The sequence below is a fragment of the Hydra viridissima genome, unplaced genomic scaffold (genome assembly GCF_058129835.1).
Source record: "Hydra viridissima isolate aposymbiotic clone 2 unplaced genomic scaffold, HvirCarnegie_v1 scaffold_7, whole genome shotgun sequence".
Taxonomy (NCBI): domain Eukaryota; kingdom Metazoa; phylum Cnidaria; class Hydrozoa; order Anthoathecata; family Hydridae; genus Hydra; species Hydra viridissima.
In genome coordinates this window covers 17,035,222-17,048,384 of record NW_028324306.1, presented here as the reverse complement: position 1 = coordinate 17,048,384, position 13,163 = coordinate 17,035,222, and the positions used below count along the sequence as shown (strand labels likewise).

General features: G+C 33.8%; 1 pseudogene; it reads left to right on the top strand.

The window, feature by feature from the left end:
• LOC149886398 (uncharacterized) overlaps positions 1 to 13,163 on the top strand; it is a 44,359-nt pseudogene that overhangs the window by 4,416 nt on the left and 26,780 nt on the right.

Here is a 13,163-nt window from a genome sequence, read left to right as displayed (position 1 = left end):
GGACTTCAAAAGCCGACAAACAAACGCAATAGCCCTATTGCCTTGGATCTTGCTAATTAAAAACGGCTCCTTTCATACCCACACCATTTTATTAAGAAAAGTTTTTGCAAAAAAGATTTAAGAATTCCATTTTTATTATTCAATGAAAGTTCATCTTTTCTATTACTTTTTTCTTTAATAATAATTCAAATTTTTATTAAGAAAACAGTCTTAAATTCATTTCTAAAAATGAAATTTTCAAGAAAAAATCACACGTTTTACAAGAGTAAGATGTTTTATAGCTCGTTTGTATATCTAATTATACTCGAAAGAACACTCGCGCCTTCAATAGTCTAAAGAAACATTTTTTTTTATAATAAAAACCAGCCTGGCAATGTTTCTTTTGAGAAAAAAATCAACCGTAACTACAGTTTATTCAAGATGGCGAATATTAGAGATTTGTTCTATAATTTTGTACTTTCAACTTCAGTTTAGAGCTCTTTCCATTAATTTTGAGACCCATGATTTTATACGATTCTTGATCAGCATAAAATTTTCTATCAGAACCAATCATAAAATTAGGAGGGGGGGGGGGGGGAGATCAAAGTCAAGTAGTACCATGGCGCTGTATAAGTACTATTTGTTTTTACTGAGTTCAGTCGAGAGAGAGAAGGTGATTTTCAACCTTGAAAACCACCGTCACTTCCTGGTAAAGCGGATCTGTGAAATCATTTTGATTTCCATTTCTGAGAATTTATTGTTGTAATTGATAGATCCTACTTGGCTCACATGCTCTTTCATACTACATTGAATTATCTAGTTGTCAACCAAACTATATTGTTATTATTCCTATGCAAAAAAGGTATACATAGCAACCAGACACCAAAAATTTTACCAACATTTAAACAACAACAGTCGAGATAGTAACAGTATTTGTTACTATCTCGACTGAACTCAGTTCACTTCTGGATCAAATGGTTTCTTTGTAATTGAACTTTTTTTCTGTAGCTACTAATAAGTGGATCTGAGGATCAAAGAAGCCTTTTTAACACATTCATACTACTTTTTGTTCGTGAACGTTGGCGTAAAAAATGTTCTCAAAACTTTTTGAAATCCTCGTTGCAAGATTCATAAAGTTTATTCTCATTTGATGATCGCTCCTAAATAGACCTGTTGCTCAATCAAAGCCAGTTTTTCGGCGCAATCTAAATTTTTATATAAGGTTTCTGATGTAACCAGTCTATCTACAAACTAAATAGGGCAAGCAGTAGTATGGCCTCATAAATTATGAAGATTATCAGAAGCTGAGTAATCAGTTACACTTATGCTGTCTCTAATATTTGAGATACACTGGTTTTTTGCTTCTTGAACAGCATTGTAAGGTGAATACAGTTTACAGCCTACTTTAATTTCATCAAGTTAAATCTGCTGATATGAATCCTTAGACAGCCCACAATCAAGAATCAAAGCTAATGCTTTTTCTAGTGTATAAGGCACAAAAGAAACAGATGGGTAATGAAATCTGCTAACTTAAAAACAATTTTAGCTTCTTTTCTCTAGTATCTTGGGGCAAATTATAAGCTGCTGCAAATAATAGTTCTGAAGATGATAAAGATGCCACTAATGGGGTTAATTTTATTTTCTTTGTTTTAATAGATGCATTATTAAGTTTCACTGGGTTCTTACCCATAGTTTGGGTAAAGTTGAACATGATCATCTTCATTGAGAACAAGTAGTAGAAACTTTTCATTTTTCAGCAGTTCTTGTTTTTTTTCTTCAAAACAAACTTTAGATTTCGTACATATTTGCCATCTTCGATGAAGATGGTGTATGAAAGTTGATAATTTATCATTGACAGTTAAGCTCACGCCCTTTGCAACTGCATTAAAAATTATAGGATCTTCCAAAAGTAAATGAATTACTATCTATACGTTTCATGGTCTAACTACAATTTATTTATATATATAAAATAATTTTATGTACAATTTTGCAGGTTACTAAAAATTGATCATGTATTAAGATGATTATGTAACGTCTTTAACACTAATCAGTTAGTCAGAAGAAAATAAATAGAATATTGTATGCCGCGATAAAAAAATTAGGTATAACATTTGGCTTGTAAAGATGATTATTAAAGGATGACATCTGATATATATATCGGCATGGATATTTCTGGTGTCAAATTATTAGACCACCTTAAACCAAAAAAGAATTCAGTTATATAAGTAAACTTTTAATTTTTCGTTGATCTTTGTTCACCTGCTGGTTAACAGTGCAGCTCTATGTAAATCAAACTGGAGTAAATTTCAAAGCACCCCAACAGCGTATATATGTTTAAATATGAGACATTTTATTAAGACACCGTTAAGCATATCATAAAATTTGGAAAAACCCTATGTGAGTCTGTGAGATCAGAAAAGTGATAAAATATTCATTATATACACACTTTTAGCAATCATTAAAACAAAATAAAAACTTTTGAAAGTTTTATTTACAAAACGGTTCGCTAAATTGAATTATAATGCCAGTTAATGTACAATAAGCCTATTGCTTCTAAAACTTGTAGGTTCTAAAAATTTTGATGTCAAAACACTGCACAGCAGTATAAACTGAAACAGAATTCTCAGCTTTTTGAAAGAAGATTGTAAGAGATATCAGGAGCTCGGATCTAACAAAAAAACTGCTAAAACCGTTTACAGCTGTGTAAATTATTCCTTACTCTATGATACAGATTTATGTGAAATATATTTGGTATTTTAAAAGAAAATGAAATTCAGATCATTTTGCTAAATTATTTATCTTAATTTGCAAACTCACTTTGATTTATTTTTACCGCGTTTCCCTTGCTCTCTTTTTTAATGCATAAGTTTCTTAGAGAAGTTACTTTTATTAGCAAAATATATAAATTGTGCTTTATTTTTTTTTAATTAACAACAATATTATCATCTCTACAAACAAAAAAAGTTGCATAGTGAAATAATTTTGTTTAGTTTTTTAATGCTGTGGTGTTGACATCAGTTTTCTCATATACACCTCATCTTGCTAAGGTATTTCTAGTTTATTTTTATCTTTCTTGCACAAATACATTTTCTTGTATTTTCGACAGTATTTTTTGGTACTAGGTTCTTTATTTAAATGATTTTTACATGAAATTTTGTACAAATTGAGACACTCCGATTTTCATTGACGTACAATTTATTTCGAAATTTTAAGGTAATTTTTCTCTTTCACATAAACAGTTTTAAAACTTTTGAAGCAAAACTTTAAAACCAACTTATTTCCGTAGAGGAAAAAGATGTATTTCAAAATTGCCACTACAGGATGTGGGACTACTTGAGCACTATCCCCAAAAAAAATTAACAGTGAGCAACAATGTCATTTTCTAGAAAAGTTTCCTATTGAAATTGAGTTCATGAGATTCATTATTATTTAGCTGATAATTGGCTTTTAAAAAAAAAAAAAGGTATATATTTAATAAAGTTTGTGCAACGTTAATCTTCTTGTTAGACACTTTAATGCATTTTCAAAGTCAAAATAAGTGAAGTGTGTTGAGTATTATCTCTATTGTTATTATAATTGTTAATGTTATTCATTTTGTTTTATACTGCTGTTATTTTTGTTATTAATATTACTAAAATTTTTATTGCTATTATTTTTGTACTTCTTACATCAAATTTACTTTTATTAATTATTGATTGAAATCGATATTACTAATCATTAAAACGCTTTTCTTTACTTGATACTTTTTACTGTTTTACTATTATGATTATCTTATTATTACTCTGTACCTTATTATTCTGTATTTAAGTGATATGAAATAAGGTTGTTTTTTTAGGTCTTTGGAGCAACTGAAGTGGATGCTGGTAAGGCAATTTGAAAATGATGATATTTCTTATTAGCTGTTGATATTTTCTGTCACTAAGTTTAATGAAATTTACTGCTGTAAAGTGTTTTTATATATTTACAATTCATGTGTGGCGAAATTCTTTTTTTTTTAAATACAACTCCAGAAATTTGTAAAAGTAAACAGCAAAAACAAATTGCTTTTGGATTTAGGAAGAAAAGCAGGAATACTTGCATCAGTCATGTTTGTTGCCAGAATATTCAGCAGGTAATTTTGTTTTTGTTTTTTAAAAGCTTTTGAAAATTGGAAAAAGTTTTAACCCCTCACAAAATTAAAAATAGTAAGTTTACTGTAATTTTTAAAAATAATGATTGCAATTACCAATAACCTGCAAAAAATTATTTCTTTAAAATAGATGCATTTTTATTTACGAATCAAATTAGAATAACTGTAATATTTAAATTTTTTCAACTTAAACTAATCTGCAGCAAATCCATATTCAAATGCATTAACTGCAGGAAAATATGAAATAATTAGTGTTTGTATCCCTTAAAAACTTTAATTGGTCATTAACTCTAAACAAGAAAATTTTTGGAAAATGAATTTTGTCCTCTCGAATTGAATTTTGATCTAGGTTAATTTAACATTTAAAAAATATTGAAAAAAAAAATTTGATATCATACCCAAGGGGATGACACTACTAGAAAAGGGGAGTTCTCGGACAAAATCATTTTTTCATCATTGTTGCTAAAAATTTGATAATCGCGAGGTGAAAATTTTCTGGTACAAAATCATTATTTTTTTTATCATCGTTGTGAAAATTTTGTTAATCGCGGGGTTGAAAATTTTCTGGGACAAAAATTCTGACGACAAAAACATTTTTTAATTTTTTCATGACGTGATATAACGCGTAATGAAAAAAAATTTTTTAATTTTTGTAAAGGTGTTTAAATCTTGCCCGAAAAATTTCTTTTTTAATTTGTTCTTTTTCTTGTTCTTGCTTTTCTTCGAGAATTAATTTATACCTTTCAATTTCACGCCATCCTAATCCTTTGCTCCTTAAATATTCAATTTGGTTAAGTGTTTTTAAACTTCTAATTTTTCCGTCCTCATTTCGTAAGATTCTAGTTATTCCGTTCATTTTATTATGCCAAGAAAAATTATTTAACTCAAAATTTTTTTTTACAAAATTAAATTTAAAAAAGAAACGCTTGAGAATGGTGAGTTTGGTCCAAGAAGCAATCCGGCTCCGATGGGTTTGTACCTTTTTTTGTTTTTGACGTAAATTCCATCTATGACTGAGCTTCATTTGACCCAGGGTGTTAAAAACAGTCCGTTTCCTCTGTGGGTACCCATTTTCATTCCATTTCCATTTTTTTTGACGTAAACGACACCCTTTCCAGCAATTTCGTCGATCACAGTGGATCCAAGAGAAGAGGCAACCCCTCCCAATAAGCCATTAGCAACCACTGGGGCGGCTCGAGCTGCGAGCATTCCCAATAAAGGTAAAAGAGCTCCAATAAATCCTCCTTTTACTTTTGCGTTTTCTTCCACTTGAGTTTTGCTCATGTTAATGGTGACCCCAACTCCTCGATGGAGAACATCCACAATTTTTCGATATTGACTTTTTGTCACAAGCAAAACGTCGTTTCCGTGAAAATCATCTTTTGAAATACGGATGCTCACGGGTTTGCCTTCCATCATTGATTTTTTTATTTAGCCTAAATGCCCTTGAGACAAATTTAATATGACACTGACATATTTGCTCATTTTTTAAATGCCGGAAAAAATATTTATTTCACTTCTCGAATGTGATAACGGATCGTGATGTCCTCGCCGCGAAAGTCGATTAGATTTCCGTTTTGATCGACGATGCGTGTGATCATCGTGGAAATTTCTGGGACTTTGACAGGGAGGTAAACCAAATGGGTTGGTCTTTCGATGATTTTAAAACCAGGACCCACGTCGGGATAAAAGGAATAAATGCAATTTAATTACGAGCCGTTGATGTATGCTGACCCGATGATGTTGTTGACGATTCTAATCGTGTTGACGCTCGTAATTCTGACAATGTCGTCAGATTCGTAGTCGGAGTTGGAGTCCAGCTGTCTTTTTTTGAATCCCAAAAGGGAGGCGATGCTGTTTTCAACGTTCAAGTCCATCAAATAATTTAAGCCAAGTTTGATGGTTGATTTTAAAGTGTTTAAATTGGATCCGATTTTTATATTTTCGGGAGAGTAGCTGATTTTATTTTTGGCAACGTAGCTTGCGCTTTTAGACGAGCTTTGAAACTTTCAAAAACGATTTTGTCCAAAAATTCTGTTAATATTATGTTGGAATTTCCATCCACGTCGATGATTATGCCTGACATTTTTTTAAATGGACGAAATTTTTTTTTAAATGGATTATTTTGGAAAATAAAAATTGTCAAATCCGCTTCGGTATTTTCCATCGTATTTTTTCATTGTCAAATCAATGACGGCAAATCCGTAAGGTTCAGACCAGCAACGATCGCAAAAGGCTTTAAACTCTTCTATTTTCATGTCTCTCTCAGCGTGGTGTCGATAAATGTTTTCAACATTTCTTGTATCTTGATAAAACAAACAAATAAAATTTGAATTTGTTCTAATCGAATGTCTGTCAAGATCAAAATAGTTTTGAGCAAGATAAAAACAATCTGAATTAGAATGTCTCCCTCTAGTGTAATAATTTTCACATTTATTTTGTTTTTCTCTTTTTAAATCATCAAAAACCATCAAACTATTTTTTGTTAAATCTAGATCTTCAGGGTTAGGCAGATCGTCAACCGTTTCAAAAAATGCGACACTCTATATTCTCATTGTCAGAATTTTTTTTTTTTTTTTGAAAAGTTGTTAATAACATTTTCAGGGTTTAAATTTAATTTTTCAATTTCGCCTAGTACATCGAACAAATTGTCAATAATTTTTTTTGGCAATTTTTTTTCGAACGAACTTTTCAGTATTTTGTACTCAGGTTGGAAAAGAGATTTTCCAAAAAATTGTAAGTAGTTGTAATCTAACCATCCAGGTTGGAGCAGTAAATTAAGCAGGAGCGTCGTTTTTCCACAACTAGACATTCCAACAGTTAGTCCTCGAATGCTTCTTGGAAAAAGATAGTGGTTGTTCCTTTTGGGTTTTCCATTATTACATGAATGGCCTTTTATTTCCATTTTTTATTTTAAAAAAATATTTATTTAAAATAAAAAAATGTACTGCTTCAAATGCAAAAGGAAAACAGAAACGATCCATCTGAGAAACGAAATCTCAAAAAACAACAGAAAAATGATAAAAGGGACTTGCGACTCTTGCGGAACGACCAAATGCACGTTTGGTTCTTTGACGGCAAAAGGTGGAGACTTGGTGAAATCGATCAACAATTTTTCAAAAAAAATAAAGCTTTCGTGGGCAGAATTTCCTGGAGAAATGCACATTCCAGGAATGAATTTTGCAGGACCTAGAACAAGAACGGACCTAAGGCTCACGCCAAACGGAATTTATCAACCTTGGAGCAAACCGGTGGACCGACCGGACAATGCAGCGTACCACCACGATTTGGCTTATATGCATTCCAAAGACCCAGCCTTTAGGAAATTAGCAGATCAAATGATGCTTGAAGAATTAGACTCCATTCCAAACCCCACTCAAAAAGAAAGAAACGAAAGAAATATTATTAAGTCCATCATCAAAGCCAAAGTTAGATTTGGATTGGGTGTCTCTGCAAAAAAAAAAAAAATTCCAATTTTGAAATGGACGGATCAGCTTGCAGAGGAGCTTCACAAACCGGTCATTCGCCATTTTAAAAAAAGAAAAGTGTTTGTGAACGACATTGATGAAATATGGGCTGCCGATTTGGTTGACACGCAATCGTTTTCAAAATTCAACAAGGGCGTAAAATATTTGCTCATGGTGATCGACGTGTTTTCAAAGTATGGATTGATCGTTCCGTTAAAAAGCAAAACGGGTCTTGAAGTGGCTGTAGCGTTGAAAAAAATCTTTGAAAAAAGAAAATGTGTAAAAATGTGGGTGGACAAAGGAAAAGAATTTTACAACAAGCACGTGAAAGCGTTGGACGTTCAATTATATTCCACTGAAAACGAGGAAAAAAGCTGTGTCGTCGAGCGATGGAACAGAACGATGAAAGAAAAAATGTTTAAATATTTTTCAGCCAACAGCACCAATAAATACATTGACGTTTTGGATGAAATGGTAAAAAATTACAACAGCACAAAACACTCTTCAATAAAAATGACTCCAATTGAAGCAAGCGATGAAAAGAATAAAAATAAGGTCTGGATGAACCTGAATGGAAAGATGCAAAAAGAAAAACCAGGGCCGAAATTTTTAATGGGCGACAAAGTGAGGATAACAAAAAAGAAGTCCAATTTTGAAAAAGGGTACACGCCGAGATGGACTGAGGAGGCTTTTAGCGTGTCAAAAACTCAGCGAACGGATCCACCCACGTACAAGGTTACCGACACCAATGGTGAAGAAACTCAAGGAACCTTTTGCGAACAGGAAATGCAAAAGGCGCATCAAGAAATATTCAGAATTGAAAAAATAATTCGCCGAACAAAAAGCAAATCACTGGTCAAATGGAAAGGATATCCAGACTCGTTCAACTCATTGGTAGATAATAAAGAATTGATCCGTTTAAAAAAATGATATAAAAAAATTTCTTTTCTTCATAAAAAGATGAATTTTGTTACGATTGAAAATTTTGACGAGAGCAAATTATCGGTTGGAGAAATTTATTCCGCAACCAAACCAATTCAGTACTAAAAGATTCCGCTTTTTTATGAGTACCCATCTGGAAAAGGTCCTTTTATTTTAAGAACACCCGTTTTGTTTTCTCTGGGTTCGTTTGAAAATTGTAGCTTTGGAACGAACGAACTGGAGGGATATTCCATGTCCTTTCTCGGTTTCAACGAAAAAAACGGAATGAACGAAAAAGAAAAAAAGTTTATAGAGGCGACTAAAAAAATATCAAAATTTCTTCGCGAAAAAGTCAAAGAAATGATTCCCACTTTGAAAAAAGGAGGAAGAACGAAAAAAATAACAACGGAGGATTTGTCCATTTTAAAAAACAAATCCGATAATCCAAACGCAGCACCAATTTTTTTCGGAAAATTGTTTACAAAGAAAAACGAAAACATTAAAGTTTCTCCTATGTTTTTCAAAAAGAAAACGAAAGAGTTTGTGAAAGTAAATCCTTTGGAATATGTTCGACAAAAGTGCTACGCCGTTGCCTCTTTGAAAATTGAAGGTGTTTTTGTCGGAGCACAGATTGAGTCCATTCAGGTTAGAATTCCAGAAGTGGTCATTGCAAAAAATGCACCTTCAGTTCAAAGCATCATGGGTGACGATTTGGATTTGGGAGAAATGGAATCTGACGAAGAAATGTGAAAACACTAAGAAAAAAAATTGAAAATAAAATGATTTAAAAAAATTTTTTTTTTATATAAAAATGCATGAGTATAGAATTCCCGAAGTGGCTATTGCTAAAAATGCGAAAAATGAAAAAAAATGGACGCCGTTGCACTCGGTATCTGAAAAAGGCAATCTTAAAAGTGTAAAATTCTGTTGCAAAAAGGAGCCAATGTTAACGCGCAAGATAAATACAATCAAACGCCGATGCACATTGCCGTGGAAAACGATCATGTCGAAGTGGTAGAATTTTTGTTGCTTAAAGGAGCCAATGTAAATGCGCAAGATGAAGAAAAATGCACGCCGTTGCAGTTGGCATCTGAAAAAGGCGATCTCAAAATGGTCGAATTGCTGTTGCAAAACGGAGCTGAGGTCAACGAGCGCAATAAAGAAAAAGAGACTCCGTTGCACTTGGCATCTATCAACGGTAACGTTGGCGTTGTCGACTATTTGTTGCAAAACGGAGCCGAGGTCAACGCTCAAACTAAAAAAAAATGGACGTCTCTGCACATGGCATCTCAAAACGGTCATGTCAAAGTGGTTGAATTGCTGTTGCAAAATGGAGCCGATGTCAACGCTCAAGGTGACAATTGGACGCCGTTGCGCTTAGCATCTCAATACGGTCATGTCAAAATGGTCAAATTGCTTTTGCAAAACGGAGCCAAGGTCGATGCGCAAGATGACTTGGATTTGGGGGAATTTAAAAAAATGGGAATCTGACAAAGAAATGTGAAAACACGAAAAAAAAATTGAAAATAAAATGATTTAAAACATTTTCTTTTCATATTAAAAATGCATGCCCCTCACAAGTTTTTTAAAAATGTTGTCTTAGCAGTGAATCAAAGTTTTAATTTTCATTTGGAACATTTGGAGGAGAGAATCAAAGAGTTGGAAAAAAAAAATCCGAAAAATATTATTGTGGTAAAAAAAAAGTTGGAACACCCCACCTATTTCAACGTAAACGGACAGCATGAGATTTTTGCTCAGAAAGACATTAAATTTGCTGCTCTTTCTCACACGACAATATCGTTGTCCGTTGGATTGAATTTGGACAAAGGAATTGCTGTCGTCACTTTAATGAACAAAATCAGCGATCAATTGAACTTTTACAAAAACGATGCTATTTTTTCAGAGTCCGTGGACGAAATCATTTTGGATGTGAACAACAACAGCATCCATGACGTCATAATCAAAAAAGGCGAAAAGCTTTGTAAAATAAATCACATCGATTCGAATTAAAAAAATGTGTCTTTGTTAAAAAGATGGAGATAATAAAAAACACTGAAAAAATTTACCCAGTTCTTCCAACAGCACCTTCCGATGGAGTACATATTTACCGGCTTCAAAAAATAAGCGAGATCCAAAAAGAAATGGAAGATGAAAAAGTGAAAAGAATGGCTTTGAGCAAAAAGTACCATCGATTGGCAAAAATTATTCGTTTCGCAGAAGACGGATTGCAAACGATGTGCATTGGTTTGGGAATTACAGGAATTGCACTTTTGTCAACCGTCGTTGCCACTCCAGTTTCGATTGCGTGCGAGGGGATTGCTGTTGGAATGGATGCTTTGTCCATTTTCGGAAATCAACAAAACAAAAAAATGATGTTGAAGGCTGAAAAGCATGAAAAGTTAAAAGTTCTTTCCGAGTCAAAATTGAACACGATTAGCGATCACATTTCAAAATCGCTCATGGACGGATTTGTTAGCGATTCTGAATACGAATTAATTCTCAGCGAGCTTCAAAAGTTTAAAACCATGACCGAAGAAATCCGAACAAAAACAAAAAGCAACATTGACGAATTGGCCAAAGAGTCACTGATCCAAAAAGGAAGAGAAGAAGCCATTCAAGCATTTAACAACCTTTTTAAAAAAGGCGAATAAACAAAAAACACAAACGAGTTTTCGTTTTTGTTTAAGTTTTTTTTCTCAGTATTTTTAAAAAAAAGTCCTTCTTTAGAATACAAGACAAAAAAACGAGAGATGAGATTGTGAAAAATTATATGGCTAACAAGGAAAAGATTTACAATGAGAGCCTCAACGCGAACATTTTAGATGCAAATTATCAGACTGATTTGTCCAAGTTTTTTTGAGCCGCTCATCGAAAGCAACGAAAAAGTGAAAAACGAGCTAAAGAGCATCGCATACAAAGAGGTTGGAAACAGTCCACTGGCTTTGACTTACCCAGAAAGCGAGACGTCTTCTGAAAGTTTAAAAAGTGCTGAAAAAGCTTTTGGAAAATTGAATGTTGGAAATACAGCATTGGAATATTTGTCAAAATACGCAGCCAAAAAATTTTCTGCAGACAGAGTTTTTGGAATTCACGCAAAAGAACGCGGAAAAACGTTTATTGGAAACAAAGAAATTTTTATCGATAATAACGACATCATTATTGATGGATAAAAGTACAATGGGACGGTAGGTTTTTGGGAGTTGATCATAAGATCCAAGCCTGATAAAACAAAGGTAACAGACGAGGACTTGAAAAAGTATGAAAAAATACTGGTCGAAACGCATGCAATGGAGAGAGAAGGGAAACCAAACATACCAAAAGCTTCGAGAAGTGAAAAGTGGGAAACGATTATTTCAAAACTTTGGGAAAGAATTTACGCAAAAACGAGGGGGATAAAAGGTCGTGGAGTGATCATTCTTCCGAGCGATCCGAATGCGCTTGCGCAAAGACTAAGCTTGAGCATCGCCGCAGGACATGCTGGAAATATCGCATCGAGAAACGAAGCTGTCGCCATTTGTGACGAGCTTTTGAGGTAGGGGGAAATAAACAAAGAGGAATACCGATCGATTCAAAAATACATCGAGTCGTGAAACACGACGGATTTAAATTACATGAATCCAGATTCGCTGGCAAATTAAAAAAATATTTTCTCATTTAAAAAATGCTAATTGTGAACAACAGAAGATATTTAAAAAAGAACGTTGTCGGAAGTGGAGGAATCGTGGACACGATTAAAAATTTTTTTAGGAGAATGATAGCTTCAAACGCATCGAGAGCGTCTCTTTATTTATTAAGAAAGGCAGCAGCAAGCGAAATTGGAAGAGAAGCGATCACCGCCGCCAAATCTGCTGGAAAAGAATTGGCTTTTTCTGCCATATCAACCGCCAAAGACGTTGCCATCGACAAAGGAAAAAAAGTGATTGAAAAAGTTTACGCCAAGACAGGGACAGTGAATCCAAACCAATTGGCCAGCGCGATTGTGAACGAAGCGACAAAGGTGGGTCAGTATGCGAATATTAATCCGATGGAAGAGCTGCATAAAAAAATGTTTGGTTCGTCCATTCAAGTAAAAAAGAAAATGACGAAAAAGAACGCCGCTAGAATCCGAGATCTAGTCAAAATGGGAAGCGGGCTTTTGATTGCGTGATTTTTTTCACGAATTAAAAATGACATAAAATTTTTTTTCTCATTTTAAAAAATGATAAAAACCGACAGATTAAGAGTTGATGAAATGCCCGAGTACGACACCGGCATTGAAAAAGTTGATTTTTTCGAGTACCTTCCAACAAATCTCGATATAAATTCTTCAGGATCGATCGTTTTTGAGATTGATTGCCAGTCTGTGCAGACACTTCCGTCTGAGGCAAACATCCTCGTTGAAGGGGTTCTGAAAAAAGCAGACGGAATCGCTAACGCGGCAGCAGACCAAATTGCTCTGGTAAACAACGCCATCATGTATTTGTTCAGTGACGTCACTTACGACTGATCGGGGCAGCAAGTGGAGAGAGTCATGTACCCAGGTCAGGGAACAACCATGCTTGGATTGTTGAAATATCCTTTTGGTTTTTAGCTTGCCAATGGTTTGAAGCAAATGTGGTACAAAGACACTTCAAACGCTACTGGAAGCGTGGGGTTCGTTGTCAGACGAGACCACTTGTTTGCAGACA